Source organism: Stegodyphus dumicola, chromosome 8, assembly GCF_044657685.1.
Source record: "Stegodyphus dumicola isolate Sdum_Otavi_A_Nest chromosome 8, ASM4465768v1".
Classification (NCBI taxonomy): Eukaryota; Metazoa; Arthropoda; class Arachnida; order Araneae; family Eresidae; genus Stegodyphus; species Stegodyphus dumicola.
The window spans coordinates 26,428,108-26,444,199 of record NC_140775.1 but is presented as its reverse complement, the minus strand read 5'-3'; the positions used below and the strand labels follow the sequence as shown (position 1 = coordinate 26,444,199).

The window sequence follows — 16,092 nt, the reverse complement described above, 5'->3', positions numbered from 1 at the left end:
ATTTGAGACAGATTGAACAGATGGAAAGAGAGAGAGAGAGCTTTTTCGTCCGGGGATGGTAGGGTAAAAAGAGGAAAAAGGAGATGGATTGATTTATTTTCTGTTTATTATTTTGATTTTTTCTTTTTTCGTTTAGCATGTATGCGTGGTGGAGGTCCCGTTCGTTGCTTAGAGGAAATGTGGTAAAAAGATTTCTTTGCGAGGGACATTTACCTGTAATTAAACAATTATGAACCTTCACTTTGGAAAAGATATAAGAAAAACCGCGCAAAAATTGATTTAAAAAGCACATTTCTAAGCTAAGTCTTCGTATGTTGGTTCGTTGTTCTAAATCTCCATATGCTTAATCTTAGCTCCCCATTTAATAATACATAACGTTATTAATACAAAAAAAAAAGCATTTTCCTTCAAATATATTAACAAATTCAGTGATTAATATCTTTGGTGTGTTTGGGACTCTTAATATTTAATACCAGTTTACATAATGACAGCTATTATTCAAGTTTACCTTCGAAGTTAGCTGATAAAATACTTTTTACTCCACTTAATCATCAGACTGAAAAGAGACTGAAAGTGAACATTAGATATAACATTGCCATTTATGTTATAAAAAACAACTACTAAAATATAATATATATTTTAATTAAAAATCGGGAAATTTATCAGAGAATAATAATTTAATTAGAATCAGCTTTCATAAAAATCAGTTTATAAAAATTTTATATTAAAAAGCTTATAATTAGGAAAAATAGTTTGAGTAAAAATCAACTTTAAATCAAAACTAACGAAACTAAGGATAATTTAACTCCCTTTTAGTATTAGTTTTCTTAACAACAAATATTTTTCTTTTACATTTCCTAAATTTTGGCGTAACAATTTATAATAAATTTGACTTTCAACTATTTTAAAGCTAAATATTTGGATGTTATTCATAATGTTGATATTTGCATTAAAAAAGCCTGGAATAAGAAAAAATTATTTTTTTAAGGAAAAACACTATTACTACTATAACTCATAATATTAAAACAAATAAAAGTAACATGTGGAAAAATAAAGGAAGAAAATTCCGAGAAGAAAATTCCGAAAATTATCTGTATACTAAAATTAGAAATTCTGAAACTAGACATATATCAGTGACATCTAACAGAATCTTTTCCTTCGGCCGTTTGTAACATTATTTATTTATTTATTCAGTATACGCCAATGATATTAAAAGGAAGAGAAAATCAGAAAAATTGAATTTTTCTCTTTGATTAAAATGGAAATAAAACTGCTTGAAAGAGACAACTGATAAAGTCACTTACTAAAATATTTTTTAAAAGATGTTAATACAAATTTTAAAAACTATAAGGTATTTCTATCGCCTTCTTAGCGAGCCTTCGTGGTGTAGAGGTCTACACGCTCTGCGAGTAACTGAAAAGTCCTCGGTTCGATTCCCGCGAAGGCATTGCATATTTTTCATTTCTCCTGCTTCCAAAACATACCTAATTTCTCTACAAAACACAATTAACTATATCTCGTTTAAATCGTCATGTATATATATTTTCAAAACTAAAGGAGTGTTTTCAATTTACTGAAGTTTTAAAGAAAGTAAGAAATATACAAAACCCACATTTGGGGCAAGTTAAAAAAAAAATATTTACTTTTTACTTATCAACATTTATTTAGATTTTTAAAATCTAATTATTTAAAATGAATATTGGCTTTGAGTAATTAAGTTATCAGACAAAATTTGCATTTTGTCTGATAATTCAAAGTTATTAGAGGTTGGATAATCTTTATCATATCAGTTTGAAATTAAATAAATGTTGATACTCATATTAATGCGATCAATAAAACTGCCGATTCATAAGTATTCTACAGGTATGTTTGTACGGATCCTGGTAAGAAGCACCACAGTCAGTTTATTATTATTATTATTATTATTTGTATGCTAGAAAAAAAAAGTCCCACGATAAATTTATTAGATCCCCCCCCCCCATTTTTCGTGTTATTATTTTTTATTTTACAAATATAAATCAATTTTAATAAATCAAATATTCTAACTCACATCAGTTCGATTTTAATTAATGTGGCGGCTTCGCCTGATGTATTAATACATTTTTTTAGTATTTTGTATAAAATTGCTTAACTTAATTCATAAATCCCCTTGTTCAGAAATTTCCTCCTTTTTCTTGATTTCTTTAGTAAGTTTTTGACTTGAATAAAGCCTGCTTCCACTAGGTAAGAAGAGGGAAATGCCAATAATGCTTATTCGATAAAAACTTTTATTTTGGATAATTTCTGTCGGATCAATTTAAAATCCCAGAACTTAGCGTACCCATGTGCTTTCATTATTGTGTTTGAACCTCCTCCTTCACAGCAATCAACTCTTCTCGCCTCTAAATATCAAATGTATCGCAGTTCAGTGGTTCTATGAGCCTTGCTGGCACATTTAGATTTTTAATGTCTAATAATTTAATAATTTTTGGAAGCAGACATTAAAATCTTCTCATAAATTTGGCAAATGTCTTGAAAAGTAATAAATCTTTTCAGGAAGTTTTGCGTTTTTCGCATTTTTTTTGGGGGGGGGGGTTGTATTTTCTTGTGTTTCTGCGTTTTTTTTATATTGCATTTTTTGCATAAAAAATTAATGTTTTTTTAAAAAGAAGCATTATTAACTTTTAAAACACTTTAATATATATAATTTTTGCATATTTTTCTTTTATATTTATTTTATGTGATTTCTTTCTTATTATATGATATAGCTTTAAATAAATAAACAGTTAATTATTAGTTTTATAATATTAATTTTTTGTAATTAGAGGGATTTTTATTAGATGATCATTCGGCCCTAGGCGCCCCTTGATTATCACTGACCGCTTTAAAATTTCATCGACTCCTAGGGGTCGATAGTGTCCTCATTGGGAACCTATCTGCTATAGTGTAGTATACGCAGTTAATTTGAATTTATTTATTTATTTATTTATTTATTTCTGAAATCTAGGAGGATCACTTATAGTCTGCGGACCACAGACTGATTGTAATTGATACGATTCTCGTAGAAACGGTTCTCACTCGAAAAACGTTTGAGAAACGCTACGCTGTTCTAGACCAAACATGCACGAACAGTACAAACAATAATTTTTCAATGCTTTTGATAAAAACCTATTGGCTTAGGCATAATTTTTATTCCTTTACATTTCAGAGTTTGAAAGGAATGACAGGAAAAGAAATGGTTTTGCTAGATATATATTTTTATTTCTTTTAGTTGCTTGTTTAGTTGTAAGCATAGCTATTATAAGCACATTACATTTAATTAACAAAAATTATTAATTTAGATAAAAGGAAATTTCTTAGAACACAATTATGTTTCGGAAGGAAAACGTCGCCCTGGGCAGACTGCCCTCCATATAGATATGTCACTGGTACTATATTTACTTTATATGAAAAGTAAGGAGCTTTGTCATTTTATTCTAGTCCTTGCCAATAGCTGAGTGGTTAGGACAGGTAAATGCTGGCATATCGTCGCGGGTTCTATCCCAAACGAAAAGGCTGACTACATGGCTGATTTTTGTAGTTTCCGCAACAGTGAAAACGAGCCAGTTTTCTTCATGAAGTACTCCGCGAAGGCATTCCTCTCGTAGACAGAGAGCCCGCATATGCTTTCCTATATTCCAAAAACCCTAACCGTTTTAGCCTAATCTTTAAACGACAATTTGATAATGAAGAATATGATAAATTTTCTGACTAATGTTGAGTATAATTTCGAGAGATGACAGAGCAATTAAAAATCACGTTTAAAAAAAAATCGTAAGAAATGAAACATCGATCTAAATCTTGCATGTACTTGGGCTCATGGTCCGTATTATGGTAATTTCCTAGGATTGTATATGAATGGGTAACTTATCACTCTGTATTGCATCTCATTTTCTCTACTGCGCATTTCGCAACTTGGCAACATTTTGTTCTGAAATTTCAAAATTTATTTTCAGGCATTTCAAAACAGAGTTTTAAAATGCCTGAAAATAAATTTTGAACTCTCAGTCAACGGATTCGGAGATATTGAATGTACATATTTTCTTTCAGCAGCAAGAAATATTCCATTGCCTCACCTGCCTTTTATTTATGCTTAGATAAATATGGCTAAATAACCACTTATAGCTATATCAGTTTATACATAAGTAATGATTTAGAGTTTGTTAACATGGATATACGTAAGTAATTGCATGGAATATGTCAGCAGTCGTGCAGATATGTCTTTTTGTTCTTGAGAAATACGTTCTTAATATGAGTATCGTAGTGGCAGCAATCTGCATACCCGCTTTTAATCACATATATTCCTCTTTGCATCGTTACGTTTATGCGATAATGAAAGAGCGGTAGTAGCGATATGTTATCAGGACAGCATGCAAAAGCAGGAATACGACGTAAATAAGCTGAAAGCTTAGTTCAGAACAATCTGATTTTAATTCAAATTTAGTTCCCTTTGGTTAATAAAACGTTTTGTAACCCAGATTAAAATTTTTGTTGGCGCTTTTATGTTGCCTGCGACACGAACGTTATGCAAGAATCATATGATATGGATTAATTTTGGAATGATGCAGTTTAAAGCGATTTATTGTAAGTAGTTATTTTTAGGACAGAAAAAGGAAAACACCCAAATTAAAATGGAGAGTTCGGTTCTAAGGTTTGATGTTATATGCGTATCTTATTATTTTATCTGCATTAGAGCTTTTACTTTCGCATATGATGCATATTAACTAAAATGAATGCATATAAGTCCGAGCCGAAGGTTGTTAAGATTTTGTTCTGTATTTCCGGTAATAAATTACTTGAATTTTATTTTATATTTTCTGTTAGCTGAATCTCGCAAGTAACGGAGATTGTTCTGTGAGTTAGTTACGAGCTGTGCCAGATGCTAAGTTTAAAGTTTTAATTAAAACCACTTGCGCTAAAAAGACGTGCCACGCACGTCGAGATGCTTTTGTCTCAAACCGCGAGCGAAGTGAACACCATGCCGATAGGCATTTATCGCAAAAATGAAAATAACATGGTGCACACGTCGCCTAACAACAAGATTGTTTACTTCTCGAGTTACAGCTCCAGATTGCACTCGCAGACGCGGAGCAGCGTAAATGAGACACTTTACCGGTTGTTATATTGTAGCGCATGACACCGCAAACGTGAAGTTTAGTCGTAGCGCAAGTGGTTAAAAAGTTTTTTAAACCATCTTCTGAGTTTGTCGTTGCTGTAACAAAGACAGATTTCACTCGAATCCATAGTTAGTGAGTGGTTTGCTATAACGGGCTATTCCAAATTAAAGTGAAAATTTTGCTTTAAGTATTTCTTACCTTGTATATATCCATTTGTCTAAAAAATATTGAATCATTATTGGTCAATATTGAGAATATATATATATATATATATATCGTTATTAGAACACAACATTATGAAACTAGATATGCATCATTTTGTTCCATGACCATTTGTCAATTTTCACCAACACCATAATGCCGTATGCCGTAGTTACATAACTTCTGTGGTTTCTGGTTAAAAATCTATGACAGGCTTTTCACAGGCTGACACTATTCAGGTAGTTCTGTAGAGACCGAAAAAAGTGGTAGTCTGACATTTCTAGATCGGCCTATACGGTGAATGCATTAAAAGAAAGCTCCCAGCCAAGTTTTTTCAATTTATGACGGATCGTTAAAGATATACGCAAACTGGCGTCGTCAGCATCGCGTACAGCCCCCCCCCTTTCTGTTGACATATAAGTCCGAGCCGAAGGTTGTTAAGATTTTGTTCTGTATTTCCGGTAATAAATTACTTGAATTTTATTTTATATTTTCTGTTAGCTGAATCTCGCAAGTAACGGAGATTGTTCTGTGAGTTAGTTACGAGCTGTGCCAGATGCTAAGTTTAAAGTTTTAATTAAAACCACTTGCGCTAAAAAGACGTGCCACGCACGTCGAGATGCTTTTGTCTCAAACCGCGAGCGAAGTGAACACCATGTCGATAGGCATTTATCGCAAAAATGAAAATAACATGGTGCACACGTCGCCTAACAACAAGATTGTTTACTTCTCGAGTTACAGCTCCAGATTGCACTCATTAGTTTTCAGCCGTTTTTTTTTTAATTGCTAGGGACAGTCGCTCTAGCTGTCAACAGCATAGGTCCGAGTCTATCATTCTGAATGGCGGCTGCTCCTCCACGAGCTACTGCCACCAAGAAGCAAGGAGCATCTTGAACATCTTGAAGTATCTGGAACATCTTATCCTAGCTATCTTAGAGTAATCATCTGGAGTATCCCAGCTATCTTGAAATAATATCTCGAGCATCAAGGGAACACTCTGAACATCTTGATGCATCTTGGAGCACCTTAAGCATCTCGAAGAGAATCTTGAAGTGAACATCCTGAACATCAAAGGAGCATCTGCGAGTAGCATCTTAAACATTGATATTTTCAGAACGAAAGTGGCTGAACCATCGTTTTTACTGTTGCGTTTGATAACGTAGCTTGCCCATAAACGTTAGAAATGTTTCCAAGAGCCTGCGCAGTATATAAGCATTTATCAAAACGAAATCATAAAATATAGCGCAGTTTTGAGTGAAATTCACTCTTCTTAATGGTGCAATACCTTATGTCTGAGGATAAGAATTCCAGCACATTTTGCACGTCTACTAGCTTCAGATGCCAGTTGTCAAATTTTTGGCAACTGGCATCTGAAGCACAAGCGTATAAAGCTGATAGGACTGTATGAAGTCCTATACTGTACATCTCTGTGAAGCTGATAAGACTGTATGAAGTCCTATACTGTACATCTCTGTGAAGCTGATAGGACAAGTGTAAAAATATTTAATTTGCTACATTAACACAGCTATACGACATATAAACTGTTCTCTCTGCCCCGTGTGATTCATGTACCTTAAGATTTGACCTTAAGTTTTCGGATTTCGTTTTTAGAATCTTCACATACCAGATCACCCATGAGAGTACATGAAGTGACAGCTAGAGATTTCGAGAAATTCTTATATTTGATTATTTAGATTACGACAAAGTCCTCATTGGCTATCTCATATTATAATCAATCATAATTTGTATAATTTATGAAACCTATAAATTGCTATACGTTTCTGGCTTAAAAATAAGATAATTCTATATCAGTGTACTTTTCAAAGCATTACTACTTAAATGTATGAAGCTAATAGGACGAGCGTAAAAATATTTAATTTGCTACATTAACTCAGCTATACGACATAGGAACTGTTCTCTCTGGCCCTGTGTGATTCAGGTACCCTGAGATTTGAGGCACAAACGCTATCTCATGAGTTAAAGGTTGAATACTTTTTAGACTGTATATGCATGTGCGTGCGTGCATATATAATGAACGTTCTCTAACACGACCACTTATATTTCCAAAGGCTTCTGAACTTCTGTGAAGGCGATCATCATGAAAAAGTGATGTTCAATATAAATGCTATTTCCATTATCGGAAATGCAAGTCACTTACAGTGATAGTCATGATAACAATGTTAACTATATGTACGCATATATATATATATATATATATATGTGTGTGTGTGTGTGTGTGAATTAAAAAGTAGAGTATGGATAAGTAATACTTTTAACAGCGCAGAATGGCAACAGTGGAGAAATGGCGCTTATGATATACAAATGGCAGTCTCTCTTTCGTAATTACGAAAGCAAATCCGAGCTTATTATGATTATGATTACCAAGAAAGACGGAAAGTGGACAATGAAACAGGAAACCAAGAAGTTAATCGACGGTTTTAACGGCACAAAGAAGGGTAGGGTGGCGCTTGTAAACAAAAGCACAGGTTACTTCCTTGGGTTTCCAGATTACACAGGTCACGCGATGTGCTCTCATAACTAATTAATGACGAGACTGTAATGCTCGCCTTAGTGATTCTTAACTATTGAATGACGGGAAATAATAAAACTTCGCGTGTCTTGTTTTGGTGGGATTATCTTACTGGCTTCTGCATGAGCATGAGTGTACTTGTGTCTGAATGAAAAGTTTGAGTGGCTAAATGCATGCGTTCAACGACTAAACTTTTATGTCCTCCATAATGTGACCATGATTTCTTATATTACTTAGATAAATATGATCTAATTTTACATACATTTACACTTCTAAAAAATTTCGAGATACTTTTAAATCTTATATAGTAAATAAGTAAATAATATATACGTTATTATTTAAATTAAGCATTTATTTATAATTTCAGCCTTTACTATAACTTCTCCTTTCCGTTTCCTCACCAGAAATGTAAATGAGTTACAGAGTATTTAAGTTGAGGTATTCGGATTTTGAGACAGAACGCATTTCTGCCTCTCGAGGCCACGATAATTAGTTTTTCAGCTCTGATAACACTGAAATTATTCGGCTTTGCGTTCGTTATAGCTGTTGTCATTTACATTGTAACGCCGGAGAGAAGTTCTGACCAAACTTATTTAAATTAAATCGTATAGTCTTTGACAACTAGGTTAAGTTTTAAATTTGAATTTGACTGCTACTTTAAGTTGCATCTCCGCAAGTGGGAGCTGATTACTTGAGCAAAAGACGTACATTTCAAGTTACGATTTAAATTGAGTTTTTTTTTTTTTTTAACCTTTTCAAGTCTCGTTGTTTCAGATATAGCGATAATTCGCTTAATGTTTATTAGGATTTAGATCTAGTTTATGCTTCAAAGTAAACCAAACTTTATAAATACAAAGTTTCGTTTGCTTTGAAGCAAATAATTAAAAAATCTGATGTGTACACCACATGACTTCCTTGTATTAGAATATTCAATTATACGCATTTTTCTTGCATTTCATTTAAACTTATTGGATTGAATTAAATCTACTTCGCCGACAGCGTATAAACCACAAGAGAATAAATGCATTCTTTAAAATTCACTCTAGTATTTGTTTACCATAGCGACACTCTGGCGCTAGACTCACTTAACGGTATTAATAATTATATAACAGTTAACTTATATACTAATTATATAACGGAAACTAAGTTAACTGTTATATAATCCAATAATTATATAACGTATATATTTCGTTCATGTTATAACTCATAACGCACAAAATTTATATCATTTAAAGAATGGAATTATCTAATCGTTGCCACATGTTCTATTCAAAAACTATAATAAAGCTAGAATGATGTATAAAAGAAATTAAGCAAAAAAAAAAAAAAAAAGAAAGAAAGAAACAGTTTTTCACAGACGATTGAGTATTTCTCATTTAATTAATTCAGTTCTCACTTCGCGAGAAGGCAAAAATACATAAAAACTCAAAATATCTATATTAAAAATTACGAAATAAATCTCAAACACTTATTTCCTTGAAAAAATTCCAGAAAGAATTAAGCATGATTTAATTGGCAATAATAAATGAATGCGTTATCATTGTTGTTGCGAAGCTAAGTTTCTCTAGATTGGCAACAAATCCACTAATCTCTTGTTTCAAATGTAAACATCAATGGCCGCCATTAAAAAAAGGCTTAGCGGCAATTAAACAACTTTAAAATTGCTGATAATTCTAAAAATATTGCACACAGATTTACTAAAGGCATAAAATCCTTCAACATAATTCAATCATTAAATAAATGATAAAAACAACATAATTCAATCATTTTTAAAGCAAAAAATGTACAATTTACAAACATATAAGAGTAAAGAAACTGAGATCACTGAGCCGGGTAACAGAGTGGATAAATACATTTATATACGTTTGGTGCGGCCGATTGCAACCAAAATACGAGGTGCACATCTACATGTTATAGCAGTCCTATATACAAAATTTCAACGTTCTGAGGCTACTCGTTTTTGAGTTATGCGAGATACGTACGTACATAAATTTTTTTTGTATAAAACAGGTTTTTTGTGTTAAAGTTAAGCTTTAAACTAAGCTTACCTCTAGATTTATATTGTCATTTCTGTGTTCATTACCTTTTAATACTTTTAAAATTTGATGGCTCTAGGCGCCGTTGTTTTCTCACAATGCGAGGAACTTACATACATATATATATTCTTCATCATTTAATTTCTATAAAAATTATACAGAGGGATCATATTTTGTGGCAACAATTTGAAAAGTGATTCGCCATTTTATAGCGAACTGACCCAAAATCCCATTTCGAGACTAATAGCCCCCTTTAGGTTAATAATTGAGTGCTGCTGAATTTGAAAATTTACTTGGCATTTCTCTTTAATTTTGATTCTTTCTTCTTATTATTATTTTAGACATACAAAAAAAAAAAAAAAAAAATTCGTTTTTATAAGTCATCCAAAGAATGTTTGTCCATTTTTTTTCCCCCTTCAAAATAATTTGGGCATGCACTGAAGGAAAGTGTTTTGCATAGAAGTTTATCACATTTTTTATAAACAGCTGAAATCTTTCCACAGAATTTCTTTAGACATTCTTCGCATCGACAATGAAAAGGGACGAAAACGTCGCGGAGAAAACAATGCAAGGCGAAAACACCGTGGTACCAAACATTGTGAGAGAAAACATCGTGGTAAAAATTAACGTCGTCGAAAATAAAGGGGTTCAAAAACTTCGCAATTTAAAAACATTGTCTTGGAAAATATCAATACGGTAAAGTTCTTATTGGCTTCTCATATTTATAATCAATCATAATTTGTATAATTTATGAAATCTATGAATTGTTATAAGTTTATGGCTTAAAAATAAGATAATTCTATACGTTTAATAATATATATATATATGTCATTATAATAAGAGCAAATCAAAAGACGGAACATTGTAGATGTGTGATTAGATCCATATTGGATTGCGTAGTACGCTAGTAATGCTAACTTGGTAATATCTAAAGAACTTGGCAGTCGAAGCAGTTTTAATTCCATTTTTACTTCCAATTGATATTTGTGGCCACAATCACTTGGCACTCTAGTCGTGCCTTTCCACAGAAGATTTACATTTTTGATATTGTTGAGATAGAAAGCAAGCCAGCGAAATGACATCTTAGCACAGTAGAGAGCAAAAGCTGAAGTGCATAGTTATGAAGGATAGAAGCACGCGAAGAGAAAAGTTTTGGTTTACAACGACAGTTTCAGTTCTTAATTATTACGTCATCAGAGTTGCGCGGGCCATAGAGTGATCTAGAAATGACGCAATGCAGAGAAGTTATTACGATTTTAGAATAGAGAGGAAGAATTAATGTTTTTAGTTATATTATAATTCTGATTCATATAATTTTATCTTACATATATATACATATATAAATATATATATAATATATGCTAATGTTCCAAACCAGGGATTCACGTTCTTATATTAATCGATCTTTACGTAAGAATTAGAATAAAGGAAATGCCCATTTTTCTGTGGGGTTGCAAAAGAAGACGTTTGGGGAAATAAGACATAGAAGCGCAGCAGAAAAATATATTACCATTTCAAATTGCTCTTTCTTTTTTCATGAAGGAGTTTAGCCATGTGCTTACAATTAGTCATTTCCTGTTTTTTGCACAGCAGAAGAGGCCACTAATTTGGGATATTTGTGGGCCGGATAATATTTGATACAAGCCACTCATTGACATTGTTCCTGAAGTCCAAAACAGTTTACAAAAATATAAATATGATTACATAACGATTTTATTTACGTTGTGCATCAGACTCAAGATACTTTGATCTACAGATTACAAAATCAAATTCATTAATTTTACCAAAGAACATGTAAAAAAAAAAAAAAAGGTTTCTAGCCAGAATACCAGAGCAAGATAGTTTCAGAGGAATACTTGAATTATCGCTCCATTTTTTTAAAAATTGTTACTGAAATATTGACCATCCAAATTATTAAATATTATTAAAACGCTTAGCCACAATAGTATTGATAGCAATAGTCAGTTTAGTAACAAATGCAGTGCTTTGCGATGTGTCACTGCTTTCGATATTACATGGTTATTGCTTTAAATACAAATACCGCAATTCTTTCATATATCGCCTCAGCAAAACAAGTGAAAATACCGTTAAAGAATTTTTATAGAGCAAATAGATTAATAAAAAGGATAAACAGAAATAAAAAAGACAGAAATTTTTTATAAAAGTACTTCTCGAAACCAACAGTAGGAGTAGAAAAGTGGCGGTTTTGTGTCCGGTGGTATAAAATCAGCTAAATCCTCAGGGAAACTGCGCAAGTGTGTGGTGCATTGAGAATACAGCAAAGCACACTAGGGCTATCTGCCTAAGGGGAGGGATGCCTTCGTGGAGGACTAAAGGAGCTGGCTCGTATACACGTTACAGATGGGGAAAACCATGAAACCGCCCATGCAGCCAACCCATTCGCGGGATTCGAACCTTGGACCGAACTACCAGAATTCAGCGATTTTACCGCTCGGCCGCTGGTGGGCCCTGTGCACGTGGAGTAAAGTAGTATGATAAGTACGGTGACCAGACGTCCTTTATTTCAGAGGACAGTCCTTTATTTGAAGGCTCTGTCCTCTAATTTTATTTATTTCCTGAAATAAGCATATTGTCCTTTATTTTGAGAAATTTTTAGTACATTACAAGCCAGCATAGCTGTAAAATTTAACTTTGAAATGAATTGCCTTGAATTTCACGACTTTTTGAAGCGTGAACCGGCACTTTTGCGAAAAATCCATACATCTGGAAAGTATGAGCAATAAATTATTTAATATCCTATATTTACATATTACATTATTTAAAACTCGTTGAACATATTAATGTCTGCTTCTATTGTTTTAATAAACCTTTTGAATTACTAAGTTTTTTGGAGTTTTTTTTTTATCAGGAGGCGTCCATAAATGATCGCAATATTTGGGATAATTTTGACACTGCCCATCCCCAATCCCCATGTCACAATTTGTCACACCTTGGAAGACCCCAAATTAACATTTGTGACGTCACACGAACGCACAAACCCCCACCCCTAACACAAAATTATTGAGCACGAATTTAAATTACCATAACCCCCGTTACCCGGACACGTTACAAGTGTCCTTTATTTTCTCCGAAAAAAATATGGTCACCGTAATGATAAGTAATAATGAGCGAAGTAGAATTGGGCAGATAATGGACTCATAACAGTCAGTGTGCTACATAAAAAATTTCGAATTGTTGTCTTTAAATAATTTTATTCATTAATGCTATTTTGTATTTTTTGACTGTAATTTTTAATTTCATTTACAATTTTTCGTGTATTTCTTGCAGCTTTAATTAGCTGATTATTAAACGCTGTTACTTAATTTCGTACATAAGTTTTAATTTCATTTGGAATCATTTGCTTCCTAACTTTTTAAATTTATTCCTCGCGTGTACTCTATTTCCTTATGTATATAACGCAAGTAATTGCTGGTATCTCTTAGAAAGTCCACCGCGAAGGGAGATAATTGCCTAATGCACAACCACAGTTAAATGCCCATTAGGTTAATCAAACGGATTAAAAAGAATAATAAATCTAAATATATTCTATTAGTTCTTAAAATTGAACTTACGGTATTTTTATTTGGATCTTAATTAACTAAATGAGAGATCACAATAGAATTTAAAAGGAAAAATACGAGCAAATAGAAGTAAAATTGTTAATAATTATAATAGTAATGGTACGGTATATAATGGTAAAATATGGTATTAGACAAAATTTCCATTTGGTTTTCGAATTCATATTTTCTCTTGAATTAAAAATTCTCAAACAAAACTAAATGCATACAGTATTCTCACGAGCATTCTTTACGTGTATGTTCTACTGTTTGCAATGAGAACGAAAACTAAAACTAGAGTACCTGTTCAGAAATGAACTTGCAGCTAGCTACACACGTGCACAGATTAGATGAAAACTTGTTTTGTACATCGAATTTCCAAGTATTCACTGTGTATAAGTTCACTGATTCTCTGAATTTAAAAGTAATCTATAAAAATAAATAATAATGGTGTCAAATGAGAAGTTTGTATTCTAGAAGGCTTTCTGCAAGTCGCGTATTCACATTAATAAATTATTCTATTCTTTAGTTTAAACAAAAGTAAATGTTTTTTAAAAAATATCGTTAGATTTTGAATAATAAAAGATAACTACTCCAAAAGAAAAAGTTTTGAGAAGCACAGAGACCATTTTTTAAATTTCCACCTGTCATCTCTTTAATTTGCATATAGCAAGAAGGAACGTACGAAAGACCTTGCTCTAACCCGTATCATACTTCTGATTGGCGCCGAGCCAGAAAACACAACAAAATTGTCCACTCCATGGTTGCCATAAAAAATTAGAGATGCTACTTTCATATCACATTTAGCTAACGACGATAAGTTTTACGAGCGCATTCAAGTAAAGAATGCAACAGAAAGAAATATCCATTTTGTTCTTTACTTTTTACAACAGTGCAAGATCCGATATTTAAGTCCGTTTCTTATCAGGAATTTAACATGCGATGCGTAACTCACAAAATGTTATCATTTTACTGTCATATGTATAAGTTTTTGCAGATATATGTTAGTGTGTACATATAATAATGTACAGATATAATTCCAAAAAATAGCGTATTCGCAGAAATAAAAAAAAAATGACTAATTTTTTTATAATGAGAAAGAAAAGGCTTGCATATAAACTTTTCGCACATAATAAAGCTGATATAATGAGAGTTTTACGAAAGATACTTAAATTGTCAAAACAAAATGCATCGAGAAAATAAGTTAAACCCGTTTTCTTACTATATACTTTTTAAATAATATATAAGGTATTACTTGCAAGAAGGACATGGTTATTGGGCGGGGAATACTTATATTCGAATGAGTTTGTAGCAAATAAGTTTATTTATAGCAAGAAACGAAGAATTTTTTTTTTAATTGAATAACATCTTCATCATTGTTTTTACTTAACAAAAACAGAAAGAATTTAAATTCCAAAGTCGCACCAAAGGTTTGCAAACCCTCTAGTGCGACTGTTTCATAGGATGATTTAGTTTGCATGACGAGAGAAGAATACAATTAATTTAGCAGTCGTAAGTGGAATGGTGATGGCGTTACAATGTATAAAGACGAAACTACAATGAACGGTAGTCACCATGAAGATTAAATATCCATTTTTTATTTCTTAACAGGAACAATTCTTTTGAGAGACATTTTTTTCTAATTAGTACAACACTAGAGGTAATAAACGCGCCCCATAGTTTTATATACGCAGTTACATTCTAAACAATGAAGAATACAGCTAAGCAAAGAAACGTCATTTAGCAGGCAAGTGTAGGCGGCAAAAGTCGGTTGCAATAGTATTTCTAAGACTTGACTCCCTGTTTTAATCTGCAGAGCCACTGGGCAAGAGTTTACAGCATTGCAGAAAAACTGATGACGCAACTGGTGCAATACATATCCTTGAAGAGGAGACGTATTTGAATTAAAATTAAGAATTTAAAGGGCTGTTGCCAGTTAAGTTAACAATTAGTTCCAATTAAGTTAAATCGGTTAATAATTTTCCTTTATATTTTTATCTCTTATATATACATACATATATACCATATTACGCATAAGCGTTCCAAGTGATATGCGTTATCCTTTAAAAAGCAAATGTTCGACATAATATTTTTGAGTTTATAAGCGTTCATGCGTTATAAAAGGAAGTTAGACATTTCAAAACTCAAAAGTAAGGAGAAGTTATAAGCGCTATAAGCGTTAAAAGTGATATTCCGCAAAAGTATGAGGCTAAGTCATATAAGTGTAATAACCGATATAGGCTATCCTAAAAGTAAACATTACACATGATATTTTTGAACGCCTCAAGAATCCATACATAATAAACGTTATAAAAATGAATTGCAGTGGTACTTCGCTATACGCCCGCTTTGAAATTCGTCATTTGATACACGATTGCGCGACCTTTTACCTTCGTTTATCTCTTTCGAGACACTACTAAATAGTTAGCAGTAGACGTACTGCGCGTGCTGCCTGTTTCTATTATACAGTAAGCAACCGTGCTAAAATTCTGAATTTTTAATTGATTTTGATTTTTTCACGTAAATGTTTTGTAAATTCACTACTAATGAGTTTAATAATGAGTTAATGAGAAAAATGAAGACAGGAAGAAAATGATGACGATCACTGTGGAGGTGAAGAAAGATATTTTTGA

The 16,092-nt window shown here is 32.4% G+C and overlaps 1 long non-coding RNA gene across 1 annotated transcript in view; it reads left to right on the top strand.

Moving 5' to 3' along the window:
- The window catches only part of LOC118192224 (uncharacterized), a 40,063-nt gene that overhangs the window by 1,277 nt on the left and 22,694 nt on the right, over positions 1-16,092 (top strand). The window lies entirely within an intron of this gene.